The following is a 17271-nucleotide window of genomic DNA, read 5'->3' on the forward strand; positions in this document are numbered from 1 at the left end:
AAACAAAAGGTGCCCATCAGAGCCATTTAAGTAATGTGCCCATCAAAACAGCATAATTTGTCCACATCAATATCTGCCTGATAGTGTGATTCTATTTGAATAGCACCTTTTTTGCATAGCAGATGATTAATGGTTTGAAAATCTCAGACACATATTTGGGATTTTATGTCTTTGATTTTTATGCTCTCACATTTACATTTATCACTTTGACATTTGCTTGTTATTTACAAAAAATAACTTTATGTTCTGACATGAGTAAGTGCACTGTGAACTGATATGTACTAAAACAAATGAATGCTTACATCAACAATAATGTTTATATTTTGGACCTTGTGCCCCTTATGCAATAACTTCAAATAGTCTCTGGGAAAACAGAAAACGTATAACTTTATTTATATATGAAATTTGTATCAGCGAATAAATACAAAGGTGCTTTGAAAATGTGCATACACAACAAACAGGTGTTTGTGCAATATAGTATTTAGACAAAAAAATATTTAAAAGAAAAATTTAAAATATGAAACAAGTAATATGAATAGGTTTGCTTTACAGAACACAAAAACAAGTGCAGTGTTCATCTACTTTTTTTGTAGAGCTGCTGCCAAATGTGCAAAGACAGAAGCAAAAGCATCTGCTTCCTTCTCTCTCTGAGACATCTCTTCACATCTGAGTCGTGCCTCATAATCCAGCTCCTCTCTTCTCATCATCATGTCTTTGTTCATTTCTTCCCTTCTCAACTCCCGCTCTTCTTCCAGCTGTTTCTGTGTTATGTCACGCATACACTGCAAAAATTTCCTTGATGCCAAATTAGCAGCTTTATGTTTTCAACTTTCTGAAATACAAAAAAGGGGAGAAAAGTATGTGAACAATAAGCTCCACATCTAGTATGGTTTGAGCGATTCAGCAGGTACATGACCTGTTCTGGTCCTTCGTGGAAAGCGATGTGATCCCCCTCTGTTTACTGTAATGTCTTGGGGACCATCGTGTCTCTCTACAATAAACATACATTTAGCTATAATTACTTACTGGTAAGAAAACATAAAAATATGCAATCACCTTCTCTGGGCACCATTTTGTCAATTGTGTGTTTTTATGACTTTATACTGTGCCCGTAATTTCTTTAATTTCTCTCGAACTCGCTGGATACTTAACTTTGCGAGTTCAGCAACAATGTATTTCATTACATCTTCATTCCTGCAGATCCCGTCAAACTGGCGTTGTACATTGTCCTCTGCCCAAATGCTAAGAAGAGCCCTGGTATCTTCCACAGACCAGTACTGGCGATTCTCTATTTTAAGTTTAGTTGGAATTCTTTGCACAACATAATACTCGCTTACCGGAGAAAGCTCCACCTTTCACTTTGACCATGCCTCTAGCCTCAGTTGGCCCGCTTTGGCCCAAGGTTTTCGTCGGGCTAAAAAACCCGAGCTGTTAGAAGCCCCGACAAGGCACGATCAAGCCCCGGAAGTGACAATGGAAATGCGACTGGCCCTGGCACGCACTAGCACACACGGTTTAAGCCAGACAGTGGAAACGCGGCTAGTGATAGTCAACAAGCCAACAGACACTAGTGCCCAGACTGCACCAACATCAGACACCTGTATAAAACCAAATAAAAACAATATTAGCAGGGAAATGTGGATGATCAGTTTTGAGTGTTATATGTCCTGCTTACACTGCCATGCCATCGTGTTAGTTCACCCAAACATGAAATTCATGTCATCATTTACTCACCCATGACTTTTGTTTAATTTCAGAACACAAATAAAGATATTTTCAGTGAAATCCGACAAATTTCTGTCCTTTAACGGAATGTCTATTTACCCAAAACTTTAGACAGTTGGTCATATAGTAATCATGTCTCTTTTGAAGACTTGAGCCGACTTTCACTGTCAGGCCAAATCATTCTTAATTCTCAATGCTTAACCATTCCATTCCGTGCCAATATGGATATGGTTTAATTTTTCGCTGTTGGGTTGTTAACAGAGCTCTTTTGAATGCAACATAAATGCGTCAGTTATTGCCTTAGTAATGAAATAGTTAAGATATCGTACCTGATGTAAACAGCACCCATGTTATGAAAAATGTAATATTACATTTAATTTTACTATTAACTTGCTTACTTCACTCAAATAGCATGTTGGCCAGCTACAGAGAAACTGGTGGCTAGGCAAAAGACAAACGACCAAATCCTGAGCAGCAACGTCACTCCAGGTGTTCTACAGCATGTTCATTGTTTTCAGCTAAGAGTTTTGGATCAAGAACAGTTCATCAGACCATGCCTAACGGAGTTCAAGTGGAAATATAACTGAAACTGCTCCTTACAATTCACCGAACAGTTTGGCCCAAAAAGTAGATTTATCGGCTCCATTCATATGGATTGATTTGATGCTTTCTTGGGTGTCAGAGATTTGGGTTATCGTTCGTGTCATTCGTGTCATGAAGATGCACACTTTTTTATGGAATAGAACGACAGGAGGGAGATTAAAGGTCACATTTTTCATGCTTTTTTTAAAGCTTTGATTGTGTTTAGTGTGCAATATAACGTGTTCAAGTTTCGCGTGTAAAAAAACACAGTATTTTTCACACAATTCACCTATCTGTATACCGCTGTTTTCACTGTCATAAAAATGGGTTGATGTCTTCCTTGTTCTATAAAGTCCCTCCTTCAGAAATACGTAACGAGTTCTGATTGTGCCAGCGGTTCCTGTGTTCTGATTCGACACCATCTTAGAGCACGTTGCCCTCCTGGAAACGCGATTGGGTTAGTTTTGGAGTAGTTTTGAGAAAGTGGATTTGTTTTGAAATCCTGGCAATCCTGATCTGAACCATAGACAGTAAAAGAACGCACGTGCTGTAGATTTACTTATAATCACAGGAGCGGTTTTACTGATGGGATGCGCATGAAAATCGCATTTGATTTTTTTGCACAGCCCTAACATCTAGTTAACAAAGCTAAACAGCGTTTCCCTTTGTGTAATTTTGTGTAAGTTACAGAAACTGTTAAATGCACCAACTTAAATAATAAAATACATTTACTAATTGTGGTCCATAAACAACGCCTTCTCCAGACAAAGAGGGAACTGCTCCATCTTTCAAGAATAATCTTTGTGCGAATCCGGCATTAAACTGATTGAGATTGAGAAAGCTGTCCTCAGCAAAATTTGCTGCACATAGTTTTACATGTGGATTATAATTTTCTGGAACTGAGTTAAACATAAACTGTAATCATTCATCTCCAAGTACAGCGTCCCTGGGAAGCCCAAACAAAGATGATTGTACTCTGAGATGAAAATAACAGCATTCCGACGACATGGTGACAAACACAAACACAGCTCTTCCTCTTCTGCGTCGGAGCGCAACAAGGCCACGCCCCCGTTTTGTGTATTCATGTGGGTGGAGGTTAGTCAAAAAACTGTTTTAGTTACGTCATTATTGCAGGAACTAGAGAGATGTAGTCCAAGGTTTTTTGTAGGCAAATTCTGTTAAATAAAATATCTTGCTTGGCATTGAACTTTGAGCTTTAGAATTGTACAGATATTATTTATACTCTAACAACAACATTACACACTAACTAAAGTTTAAAACATGGGATCACGAAGAACGGGAGCTTTAATAAATTATAATTTTCTTTTTTTGGGTGAACTCTTTAAGAAAAATTTTGATATTTGCATTGGAAAACAGCTTCAAAATTTTGAGAACATAATTTGATGTATTATTTTCCATTCAGTTTATTCCTTGAATTTTCAATTGGCCCCCTCCTGGCACACTGTTTGCCCTTGACTTAAGTGACTTATGACTACAAGTTTTTATTTGAAACAATGTTGTACATTGCAGAGCTCTAACCAACGTAGAAGAGCAGGTGTCCTTCCTGGGCTTCCTTACCTCCTTAAAGAGGAACCTCCAAGTTTATCAGAATTTGTGAGGTATGTAAATCTCATGTTTGTTTAAATAGAATAACATCAGGGCTTAATGTTAAGGATTTTTTTCTACTGGCTATACAAACTGGTTCTGGTTTGTACTAACTAGTCAATGTACTAAACTTTTCAATGCCTCGTTTTATGAGTACATTGATACAACTTTATGGATCAGTTAGCGCCTGCATTTAGCCATTCGACTGATAACACTACATAAGCTTTAACTTTAATAATGTTCAACCAAGGGAAAAAAGGCTTCTGGGGGGGGGGGGACTCCAAACCATCTCTTAAACTAATATATCGTCCAGGCCAAGTAAAGTCTATTTTTGTGATTTTAAATATTTTATTCATACATTGCACTTTGTTAGACTGCAAAGAAAAGCTTAAAGTTTAAATAATTTTAGAGTTACATTACTAGTGTCATGTCTCTTTTTTTTCAGGGGAGGGGGTCTACCCCAGGTAGACTGTAAAGTTATTTGGAGTAAATTAAATAATTTAAGCTATTTTCAACTTATGTTGACAAGACATAAATGTATTAAAATAATTAAAACATTAAAGAATATTTACCTTTAATTGTACTATAGATTATTCACATACCCTTATTCTAATGCAAGCACACCTCTGTTTAAAACTCATTCATTGTTAACCTACAAATGCTTTGTAATTTTGTGATTCATAGTAATTTCCTTTTTCTCTTATAAGCCAACTGATGAGGAAGAAGTGGTGAAGGGGATGAATTTTTGGACTCTTGGTGGTCACAGAGGAGAACACTGCAAACCTCCTCCCAAAGGAAATAATTGATGTGGCTGTGGTGTTAGAGGAGCAGATTTTGCTTAAAGCTTAAAGGACATGTCAAATGCCTTTGCTGTTCTATTGTGGCTTCTTTATGCCCTGAATATCACTTACCCCAAGAAGGACAAATGTACATTTGAAGTACTCTAAAAATTGCTGATGAAAACTGGTGGCGAGAAATGTTCGGTCAGAGTTCACGGAGTAAGGAACAAATTGTTCACTGTTTAGTGGGAGAGGATTTTACTCTACCCTACTCACACTCTCTGATGTGATGTTTTTATTCATCAACTTTCAAGCCAAAATTTCAGAAACAAATAACTCTTTGCCAGCTCTAATGACAATGAGAAAATCATTGTGTTCAGTGATAGTCAACTTCAATGTAAGTGTTCATTATTTCTTCTTTGGTTGCAGTCACTCATCCATTCACATTTCCCTTCACATACTGTACACTTACTCACGAAATTAGATATAAAAACAGTGTTTGCATTCAACCACAATTTTGGAGATATAGAATATCCTTGTAACAAAACGTAATTTTCATGGTACATGTGATTTTCATTATTAAATGTTATAAGCCTTTAAAAATGTAGAATATGTGAAGAAACCTGTTTCGCAGGGTCAGTTTTAAAAGGGTTAGTTCACCCGAAATGAAATTTGTCATTACTCACCCTCATGTCGTTCCAAACCTGCAAGACATTCATTCATCTCTGGAACACAATTTAAGATATTTTTAATGAAATCTGAGAGTTTTTTGTTCATCCATTGACCGCCTATGCAGCTACCACTTTCAAGCCCCAGTAAGGTAATAAAGACATAATTTAATACATGCTTTGTTTGCAGAAAAATATTAATATTTATAAAATATTAATGGTAACACTTTAGTATAGGGTTCATTTCACACTAATAACTACTTGCTTATTAGCATGTCTATTATTAACATATTGGCTGTTTATTAGTGCTAATAAAGTACATATAATGCATGACATCCATAATCCTACCCAATACCCTAAACGTGACAACTACCTTATAAACTATTAATAAGCAAATAAGGGGTTAATTGAGGCAAAAGTCATAGTTAATGGTTAGTTAATAGTGAGAATTGGACCTTAAAATAAAGTGTGACCATATTAATCTATCAATCTCAATCGCATGTCATGTTTTAAACAAAGCACTCACATCACTTCAGAAATTTGAGGTTAATCCACTGGAGTCACGTGGATTACTTAAATTATGTCTTTGTTACCTTACTGGAGTTTTAAAGTGGTAGCTGCATAGTCGGTCAATGAATGCACAAAAACTCAAAGTAAGTATATTTTCTGTAAGTCACACTTTCGTAAGGTTGGTCTGGACCATTTATAAGCTATCTCTTAACGTTGTTTGAGCTCAAGACGCTAGTCACTGGCGGTGACTCACCGCCACTGTACAGCAGTCTTTAGAAATCAGCGCAGCGCAGTACAAGTCAAACTATGGTATGTTGACAATACTGTGCCTCTACAATGGTTGTGTTATGGACATTTTAAGACTAATAATAAAATATTCTCGCAATGGATACAGGCCTATTTATTAAGTTGACTTTATGTGGTATCAGAACTAATATGGTGGTAATTAGGCTATTTCATAATGTCATTAAAGCGTTTAAATTGGCAATCACTTTTAATAATTCAAATCTTGCAAACGAAGAAGTAATTGCAGCTGCTTGCCTATCAATTCTGATTGTAAAGTACCTTACCATTAATATAAAAGTGTATTACATAATTATAATTAGTCGCTAAACCCATGTCAAGAAGTGGCACAACGGGATAAGGAGGGTGGAAGATTAGCGAGGGATACCTGGTTCGTCTAACCGTAACAACATATCGTGTGAACATATTACTGACCATTTGATAATTTAATTTATAGTCTATGTTTTACTGATATCTTAAACTATCTTAAAATAAATGTTACTGGAATAATTTGAGGAATATTTCTTTTGCATAGAACGTGTTGTCTTTCTTAACGCTGTAATGCACCTTCGCGTGAAGTGGAGAATCGATTCCTGAGCAATCGATGCCAACTATTTCAGCACCCTCACTTTGGACAGCGCTCTTGTAATGTCAGACGTAAGAGGCAGCGTGTTAAGAAGCTTCCTAAGGGACACTTCGGGGAACGCATTTAGGAACATAAACAACTTTGGTAAGATATATCTGTCGAGGTCTTCTTAGCGCGCTAATAATGAGCGTCATCGGGGAACCGGGCCCTTTTATGTGATCACCTGCAGGACAAGTACACCAACTTGATTCAAGTGCAATATGATTATAATATAAGGATTTAATTGTGCTTTATTGTACACTTTATCGTCGTTTTCTTTATTTATTTTTCTATTAATTTATAAATTAAATAATTTAAAAGGGCAGAAAAAACAGAAATACACATTTAAATTTTATATATATATATATATATATATATATATATATATATATATATATATATATATATGTATAGTATAATATTATAGACTATAATATAATATTGTATTGTATTATAGTTATTATATACAAGTTGTCAACGCAGCATTAGGCTAACGTCAATAAGCGAACGTGTACTACAATTAAGAGTCATTCTATAAGGTGACATTTCAGCACTTGACAAACGGAGAGCGACACCTAAGTATAAAGCACAGCTGTGACTGTGTTAAGTGCATTTTTGGGAAACGCACGTGAAACAATAACGAACGATCGCAAAATTACGCGCTTAAGATCAATCGTTAACGGGAAACCCAACCCAGAACAGTTTAATACAAACTAATGTCTCATGAATCGATCAATCAGAGTTAGTAAAAAAAAAATATATATATTAAAAATTGTATTACTTCACAATGTAATATATTTTTACTATCGTAATTTTGACTTTTTTTCTTAAAATATTATGATGTTAATCTTATTAATTCAGTGGTCCAAAATGCTGCATTATATAGGCTACTGAATCTAAACACAATTTTGGCACAGCGGCCCAAGAACAAACAAACAAAACATAAATAAATAAAAAATAAACAAACGAAATGCCGAGATATTTGAATTATTTCTTAATAAAACAATGTCTTCTGAGTCAATGTTGCAAAAATGAATTTGACGATACTGACTTGCCTGTTTTTTGTACATGACTTTAGAGAGAAATGCATCTTTAGGATTACATAATGAAAGAGTTTTTGTTTTCGATTGGAATTATTTCGTTTTAAAATAGTAATTTAAAACGCAAAAAGCATAGATATATTTATCAGAAATATATTTATTTCCGAATGCCTTATTTTTAAGTTGTTACTATCATTAAAATAAAAGCAAGCTGTCTCCTCCATGTCCTGCAAAGCGCTCACTCTCCACACAAACGATTGGATACACCTAACAGTGCTCGTTTATTTAGGTTAAATGTTTGAATTAATGCTGTGGAACGTATGAGTATTATGTCTGTTTATTTTAGGGCAAGTCGTGTTGGTTTGAGAAGGCTAAATTGATCAAACATAATGTTCAACTCACTGTCTGCCGTTTGCTCGAACTTGAATTTACCAAACACAAAGTGTTCCAAACTTATTTCTAAATTAACTTAATAAGGAAACAAAAATAAATATGACAACGTTTCTATTATAACCAAAACGAAACTATTTTAATAGCTGGGTAATAGGGAAGAGAGAGAGAAAAAAAGTCATGGTATGCAGTCAGACTCGGGCCAAGAATTCTAATAATATGTTGGACAACGGCCCGGCCCATAAAGGGCTCTATTCGTTCCCTTGTTTTATTCAGAAGTTTCCCCCAGCTCGGCATGTCCCCAAACTGCCCGGGTTCATATGCACCCAGGGCCGTAGCAGGGGTTAGCAGGACCCCGGTGCAGGTTGTACCAGTGGGCCCTGTCTGAAAGTGTTTAATTTGTATGTTCGTTCTGTTTATTTGTTTGTGCTATTTACACAGTTTTAAAGTTTTTTTTTTTTTTTCAAATGTGTAAGTGTCCGAATAGAAAATAATAGAAACCGAATAATTAAATTTAAAATAGCACTGTAAAAATTAAATATACAGTCAAACCAGGGCCCGATCCCCCGATAACGCTCATTCTTAGCGTGCTAAGAAGATATATCTTACCAAAGTTGTTTATGTTCCTAAGTGCGTTCCACGGTGTGTCCCTAAGGAAGCTTCTTAACACGCTGCCTTGTTACGTCCGACCTTACATAGGCGCTGTCCAAAGTGAGGGTGCTGAATTTGTTGGCATCGATGGCTCAGGAATCGCTTTTCCACTTCAAGCGAAGGTGCATTACAGCGTTAAGAAAGACAACACGTTCTATGCAAATGAAACATTCCTCAAATTATTCCAGTAACATTTATTTTAACTATAGTTTAAGTTATCGGTAAAATATAGACTATAAATTAAACGATCTAATGGCAGTAATGTTCACACGATATGTTACGGTTAAACGAACCGGGTATCCCTCGCTGATCATCCACCCTCCTTATCCCGTTGTGCCACTTGTGCCGCTTCTTGACATGGGTTTAAAGACATCTAAAATTATGTAATACACTTTTATATTAATGGTAAGATATACTTTACAATCAGAATTGGCATTGATGGTCATTGGTTAATGTTTTCAATAAAAATCAACCTATCTATAATTAACATAGAGAGAGAGAGTTAGAAACAGAATATGGTGGGGAAGCAACGTAAAAATGGGCACCCGATATGTACGCCTGATCAATCACTGATGGACTGGCTATAGGGATGAGTGTGTCATCCACCAGGCCCAAGAATCTGGGGATGCCAGCAATGGCATGACAGACATAGTGCACCTCCTGGACCTCCTGACGTGTTGCCGGCAGCCGGATGTAATCCCGGCATGGCGCAGAAGGGCCTTGGTGACAGTGTGGACGCACCTCCACACCGAGGTCTTCCTTAGTCCGTAGCCCTCTCCCACGACCTCGATGAAGCTCCCTGTAGCAAAAAAAAAAAAACAAAAAAAAAAAAACGTAGCGCTGCAAGCAGCTGGACTTCAGGTCTGAGAAGGTCCAGCAGCTCCATAATGAGTTGTCTTGGGAGGCGATTTTTTTTTAAATATAGCCACGTCAGGCAAAATGTCAAAAGGGCTTAAGTTTTGCCGAATAAAATAACTGACATGAACTCCGCGGCCTGCGCCGTCTTTGATTCAATACAAGGACAAGTTGGATCTCCGCCATAGTTGGTCGCTTACTGGACACCACCATGATTACCCATTTATAGATCTTAGCCATTTAGAGCCAAATCGTTTGCCAGATTTAAATTATCAAAAGTGATTGCCAATTTAAACGCTTTAATGGCATTACGAAATAGCCTAGGCTAATTACCACCATATTAGTTCTGATACCACATAAAGTCAACTTCATAAATAGGCCTGTATCCATTGCGAACATATTTTATTATTAGTCTTAAAATGTGCATAACATAAGATCATTGTTGTCATACCACAGTTTGACTTGTACTGCGCTGCGTTTATTTTTAAAGTCTGCCCAGTGGCGGCGACTAGCGTCTTGAGCTCAAACAACGCTAAAAGAGAGCTTACGAATGGTCCAGACCAACCCTACGAAAGTGTGACTTACAGAAGATATACTTAGCGTACGAACGTGTCGGGAATCGTGCCATGAGGTTAAGAGAAAGGTTAAGGAATAGGTTTAGAACTACTTAGCGATAAAACTTTTTGGGGAACCGGGCACAGAATGTTATCCTTTTAAGATAAAATGCAATCATATCAGACCGCAATACTTACACCATACACAATGATGGTAAGAATCAGTGAATAGTGTCTGAGTATGAATTTGTCATTTTGAGTAGAAAATAAACTTCATATGTCACAAAACAGCTTGCTACTAAACCTAACATCAAAAGCAGCCATAAAACAATTAAATTACAACTCACAAAAATAGTTTTTATTAATATTATTATTATTATTATTTATGCCCCAGTGCATGATGGGAAATATGGGATCAAAACTTTGATATTTACTGAAGGAATCCTTGTAAACATAACAAAAGGTTCCGAGTAACATATACTTATGAGTTCCAACTTTAATTTCTACGAACTTAAATTGAGTACTAACAAAGAATTTACTTTCTTTTTTTTATTCTTGCCATAACTAAATTATTTAATGTAGAAATTATTATTTTTTATTTAGTATTTACTTAACCACAAAATAATTTGTATCAATGCATGCGTTAACTTTGAACCCAGCAAGCAATAGTTGTCATTTCACCGTCTCGGTTAACTATAGACCAGATATAGTCTGGCCCAACTAACCCAGAATTTGGTTAAAAGTAATTTTTTGGCAAAATAACTTGTCCGATATTTAATATTACATCATGTAATCAAAGTCAACAGCGTTTATAAGGTGTTTGGTTTAATTTCTTTGACATGTTCAATAAGTATCTTGAGTGTAGCCACTATGTAACTCTTCATCAGAGCAGCTAGTTGTAGCCCACTCATAGTCCAAAATGAGCCACTAATTTTTGTCCAGGCAGTGCATGATTCATATCCCATTATGTTTGCAGCGTCAATAACATCTAAAAAAAATATAAGTGTAATTTCTTGACCTGGTCTATATGTAGTCACGTTTTTGCTCTGGACAGGCTACGTATAGTCTGCTTTTATCCCTTGGGAGAAATTGGGGCTATATGTTATCTAATTTTAATGGCTTGGCTATAGCCCTATACCAGCGATGAGCATTACTAAAATAGCTTTAAAATTGTTTACATGTAAGTTTTGACCACGCATGTTATCAAATTGCAATTAGAATTATTATATAGTTTATGTAATTATTTTACAGCATATTATTAAATATTGAATTAGGCAAAAATAAAAATGACCCGATATCTGGCTATGTCTCATATAACCTTGAATTTGGTTTTATGTCATTTTTGCAAGTTGCGAAATATATGACAGTTTTTGCCCAGGCAGCACATGAGATGGTTCCCATCATGTTCCCAGTATCAATAATATCTAGACAAAAAGTGTTATTTCGAGACATCTGGAGCCACGATTTATCTTAGAATTGGACAGGCTGTGTATGGGTGAAATCAAGGCAATCTGTGGCATTTCCCGATTAGATTTTTTTACTTTGTTAAATAAACATGCAATTACATATCCCAACCTGTAGATGGCAATTTGTTCTACTGAGAGATGGCCACTGCCAACGCGAGACTTGGAAGTTGGTAGAGAATTCGGACAGATCTTGCGATAAACAATACCGCTAGCGCCATTAGATTTGACCTGGTATAGATATCTTGTAGGGACCAGGAAATTATAGGAGATAGCAGGGTATCTAGAGTACGCTATTTTGTGGTTATATCAAAGACAATGGATTCAGTTCAAAAGCACTTTGTGTTATGTTGGTTGAAAATCTCTTCATATCCCGATGGAGATCACCAAGATATGGGTTCTAAATGTTTTTATATCGACTTTGGAAGGCATAAAATGTTTGTACCAGTCATATTCCTCAGTCAACTTTATGCATTTACATACCTCTAAACACACTGTAATAAGTGCAATGTGAGAGATTAATAATTCGCAGAAATTATTAGATGCAGATAGTAAAGTTTTTCAGCTTCTGGCAGTTTGTTCCATATAAAAACTGAATCCTTATTCTCCAAATGTAGTTTTGTCACTGGAGACAGAAAGCTGAGCTGAGAGGCCCTAAAACTTTCAGTTCTTTATAAATCTAGCATTTTACATTGAAGTACATTGCACACTTGTACACTGAAGCATATATTTCTATCTGCTTGACATTGACATGTGTTACTCAGGGGTCAAAACTGTGCACAGTAGGAGGAAGAAACATCAAAGACTGTAACAGAAGGATGATGGACAGGTAAAGCCTTCAAAACGTGCCACATTAATCAAACATTGTGGTGTCCATACTCAATTCTTTAATGTGTTCACAATGATGTCATGTCAGTATTTATTTCCAATTTTTTATGTTTTAGGGTTTTGCAAAACTGTCTCATGTGCACTTTTAACATGAAGGGGTGTGGTACACTGCAGAAGGCAGCATTTGAGTAGACGACTCTGTTCCCGGTCATTACAGGTATGTGCGTGTGTTTGCATGTAAACATTGCTCAGAGAGCTTATGTCTGCCTTTAGGCTTAAAGGTGATATATAATATCATTATTTTAATGATTTCATGTTTTTCTTTATGACATCAGTCAGTGTTAAAATATAAACATATTTTCCAAATCAGTATATACTGAGACTACTGTATAAACGTCAGCTCTATATTACAGAGCCCTATCATCTAAGTCAGTGGTTTTCAACCTGTGGTCCGTGGTGGTATTGCAGGTGTGCCGCCATTATTTTCTGTTCATTTCCAGTCCATTCTAGGGCTGTGCGATTAAAAGAAATCGTCATAAAATCACGATTTGAGCGTGCACGATTTCTAAATCGCTTTATAGCACGATTTTCCACGGGCCTGACCTCCCGTAGTATGCTATCCGATCCAATCAGAATGCATTGCGCCTAGTGCGAGAAGAGAACAGAGTGGGCATATGCCTAACTCCAGGTTCACACACTTTCTTTTTTTCTGAGCCCATGTTAATGGATCAGAGCGTTCACACTGCACGCGGTAAAAGGCTAGAAATAAAAATGTATGAAAATAATTAATATCTAACACATCAGCATAGAGAGAGTTGTGAGCGCACAGGACACGTTTTAAGTGCGCACACTCTCTCCGCAGCAGATTCGCAGTTGTGCATTATTTTAATGTGCTTTCGCGTTATATTTATGCACTCTCGCTGCTGACCGCATACACATACTGTATACACTCTGCAAAGACCTGAAGCACCGCTACAATTTATGAGCTCTATGAACAATGCATGGCCATTTTTTTTTGCCTTAAGTCTATACATTTTTAAATCTTTACTATAGTGATAATTTTGACTTATGTCTGTTCTAGAACTTTTTGATAAAGCTCTAATTGGTTTTCTTTTGGAAATATGTTTCAAATTAATCCTGAATGCATTTATGACTGTAAAAGCATATCGGTGTGTATCACAATCGCAAAATTGATCAAAGAAATCGCTATAGTTTTTTTTGTCCATATCGCACAGCCCTAGTTCATTCAATAAATACAGTTAACAATCTAGCTTCTGAGTACTAAATTATTAACCCAACAATAGCGGGGTCAGTTAATTTTTTTGAAGTGGGCCTATGGGCCGCGCAAACATATGTGTGTGGTTGTGTGGGCCGCGAGTTGAAAAGGTTGGGAACCAATGATCTAAGTAAAATTGAAAGATTCTCCATCACAATTAATGTAATTAATATAACATGATGTTGTCCAAAAAAGCTGTTTATCGTGTTTATTGTTTTTATTTCTTGCCAGATGCCGTGATGACCAACTTCCCAATGGCAACTGAATTAGACTTGAGGAAGGCCATGGAGTATTTTAAACAAGCACCAGGGAGAGTGGGTGGGGTGGGGGTTGGTTTGGGTATTAAGGCTCATACATTATTTCTTATGTTTTTCATTTTGTATTCAATATTGTTTTAAATATTGTTTCAAGTTTTCATTAATAAAATGGTTTTTTTTAATAAAAGTTTTATTTTTGTGAAAAATTTTTTTTGTTTTAATTGCTATTCATGAGAAGAACATGTTATATTTAGTTAACAAAAATATTTTAGGTATTTTTTTTGTTGTCTATTATGTAAGCATTCATAATCTGTCTATTCGATTTTTATGGTTAGACGTCTATTAAATTTTCACTGACAGCCCAAATTCAGCCTTGTTTTAGCCTAGACGTCTGGGCTGTGTTTAGATGGCTAATAGACGTCTTTTAAACCGAAAATTGCTTGCTGGGAACTTGACCCTTAATCAGGCTGGAACTCTAAATCCTAAGCTTTTGCTAAGAATTCGATAGGTCAATGGCTAAGAAACAAATCTAGACCAAAACAAGACCCACTGAAAGATACACGTAGCATCAGGAGATCGTGTTGGAACACGAGGTACGCTGGCACGCATACACATAAAATCAGCTCGCGTCCTCAAGTACAGCCAAGTACAGCTGGCATCATGACGTCGTTATGATGATTGACAGTCGCTTGATCCAATCACGACCTAGAAGCGGAGCAGCAACACAAAAGGGACCGGAGAGTGAAAAAAAATAAAAATAAATTGCTATACAAAAAAAAAAAAAAAAAAAAAAACACACGTGGAACTTAACACTCTTCCCCTTAAGACAAACTATAGGTTAAGAAGAAAAAAACGTCTAGTTTTATTTTTTACTCCCATCTTCTTTTAAGTTCTTGACAAAGCATCAGCCATTATACTTTTTGAACTTTTCTTGACAACCAGAGACCGGAGTAAAACATTTATATGGGTCAATATAAACTCATCAGTACAAACAGATGCCTGAGACAAAAACAGTTACTTTTTGTTCGTTGAAGTACACCAGAATACGGTCAGGGATACAACTCTTAAATTCCTCCAAGATAATTAAATTGCGCAACGCCTGAAAATCTGTCACCCTATTTGATGTATACCATTTGTCAAACAATACAAATTTTTCTCTCGCGAATTATAAGAACGTCGGAGATGAATGTTTCTTATGGCTCGTGAAACGTTGCAAAAATTGCCATTTTCACAACGTCATAATCAAAACTGTCTTCCAAAGACAGAGCAGTACATAGGCTACTTCTTGAGCCTTGCCAATAAACCTATTGCAAAAGCAAAGGCCAAACATCTATTGGCCATTCAAGAGCGGAGGCAAGTCGTTCCGTAAAATAAGAATTAACCTCAGCTTCCCTAAATTGAGGTACAAGAGATATATGTTTACTCACATCAAACGTACGCCAGTATTATACAAAGTCAGTAGAAGGTGCAGCATTCTGCACAGGTTTCACAGGTTTTGGCCTCATTCAACTCAAGCTCTCGCAGCTTGGCTTTCGTTTTCGTCTCGATTTCCAATTCCAGTTTCAAGTCGTAGTTCCATTTCGGCGTGATTTTCCGCTTATCTCTCGCAAGACGCAGTTTGAGGCGAGCATCACCTCCAGAGAAAAAGGTTCGAAAGGCGGCAGAGCAGCTTTGGCTTCGCAACCCTCCGCCCAAACAGCCCCACCCGTTTCCCACTTGCCTAACCCAGAAGAGCGACCGTCAACGGCAGGAGAACTACCAGCCAACACCCCTCGTTCCCTTAAATGCTGCACAATGACTCTCTTAATATCATGTTTTAACTGTTGTCTAGAGACTAACATTTAGAAATGGACGTCAACTCTCAACAAATCATCCTTTCTGCTCGCATCTTATTGTTCGACATTTGGTGCACTAACAATACATTCTAAGTTAAAATCAGCCATACCAATGACGCTCTACCTATTTACTAAACAGCCTCCAACATACTACCCCAGCAGTAGCCTACCTCTATTCAGAGTTGATCCTTCATCACACCAGCAACAATGTCCCACATATCATCCCAATAAAAGACTGATCATAATATCCCACAGCTGCCCCCAAATGTTACAAGCTTGATGTTAAATAGGATGATACCGTATAACATTTAAGTGGTACAAGTGTTACTAGGTGTGGTGCGGATCAAAAACTATACTATTCAGTAGTAGAAAGACTACTGAACGTCTCAAAAGAAAACGCATGTGGTTTAAGTTTAACAATGTCTAACTATAGAAAATAAAACAAAAACAGGAGTGTCAACCAAATTAATGAAAGAAAACAAAACAATCCTACTGACACATTTTTAAACTAGGTACTCAAATAAAGAAATATAAAAATAAAACCAAAACCAAAATCTTCAGCATATGAGATGCCCCAACTAAACCTTAACTGCTAAACTCATAAACTACAAACAAAACAGAACACACATTCTCTTTGACTTTGGGGAATAATGTGTACAACTTCACCAAATAACGGTTCTCACCTGCTTTTAAAGTCAGAACTCATCCCGTCCATTATGTTGTCCCCAAAAAACTGATATTATTAGTCGCATGAACTGAACTGGTATAAGTATAACTTGCAAAATGGTATAACTTGTCAAGCAATTTGTCAGCCTTTTACAAAGATGAAATCACAACTGGGAAATCATTTGGCACAGTCAATTCAAAATTGAGCGGTGAGCTCAATTTCTAGTGGTACATTTGCTGAATCTGATGTTAATGAGCCAGCATTTTTTAAATATTTGGAAAGTTGCATACTGCTTTGGCCTGTCACATAAGAGGGTGATGTTTGGCTTCAAACCTCATGCACCACAACTTGGAAAGTGGTCCAAATAAAGTAACAATACTCAGGTAATGTGCCACGTAATTCTGTTTGATAATTAGATTTCTATCAGAATAAAGAGACATGAATTATGTATGGTGATCTATTATTAGTTGTTGTAACCGGTGCAAAAATCATGTCACATATTTCCCCCAACAACAGGAAAAGATGCCAATGTGGGCTCTTTGGATCAATTAAAGCACCTAAAAGAAAAGGCAAGACTAGTAGTAAACACAACATCTGTGATGCAGTCTGCTTAATAGCATTTTCAGATGTCCTCAGATTGTTAATTTTTTTTTGATTTCCATAGCCATAGTCAAACACT

General features: G+C 36.6%; 1 long non-coding RNA gene across 1 annotated transcript; it reads right to left on the bottom strand.

Moving 5' to 3' along the window:
• Nucleotides 1–404: 404 nt before the first annotated feature.
• LOC113069628 (uncharacterized) lies at nucleotides 405–15840 on the bottom strand. Its single transcript, XR_003279773.1, has 3 exons — nucleotides 15518–15840; nucleotides 917–1598; nucleotides 405–832 (listed from the first exon to the last, which is right to left on the bottom strand). It is a non-coding gene; the product is annotated as an uncharacterized LOC113069628 (long non-coding RNA).
• Nucleotides 15841–17271: the final 1431 nt, after the last annotated feature.

Source organism: Carassius auratus, unplaced genomic scaffold (genome assembly GCF_003368295.1).
Source record: "Carassius auratus strain Wakin unplaced genomic scaffold, ASM336829v1 scaf_tig00001881, whole genome shotgun sequence".
Taxonomy (NCBI): Eukaryota; Metazoa; Chordata; class Actinopteri; order Cypriniformes; family Cyprinidae; genus Carassius; species Carassius auratus.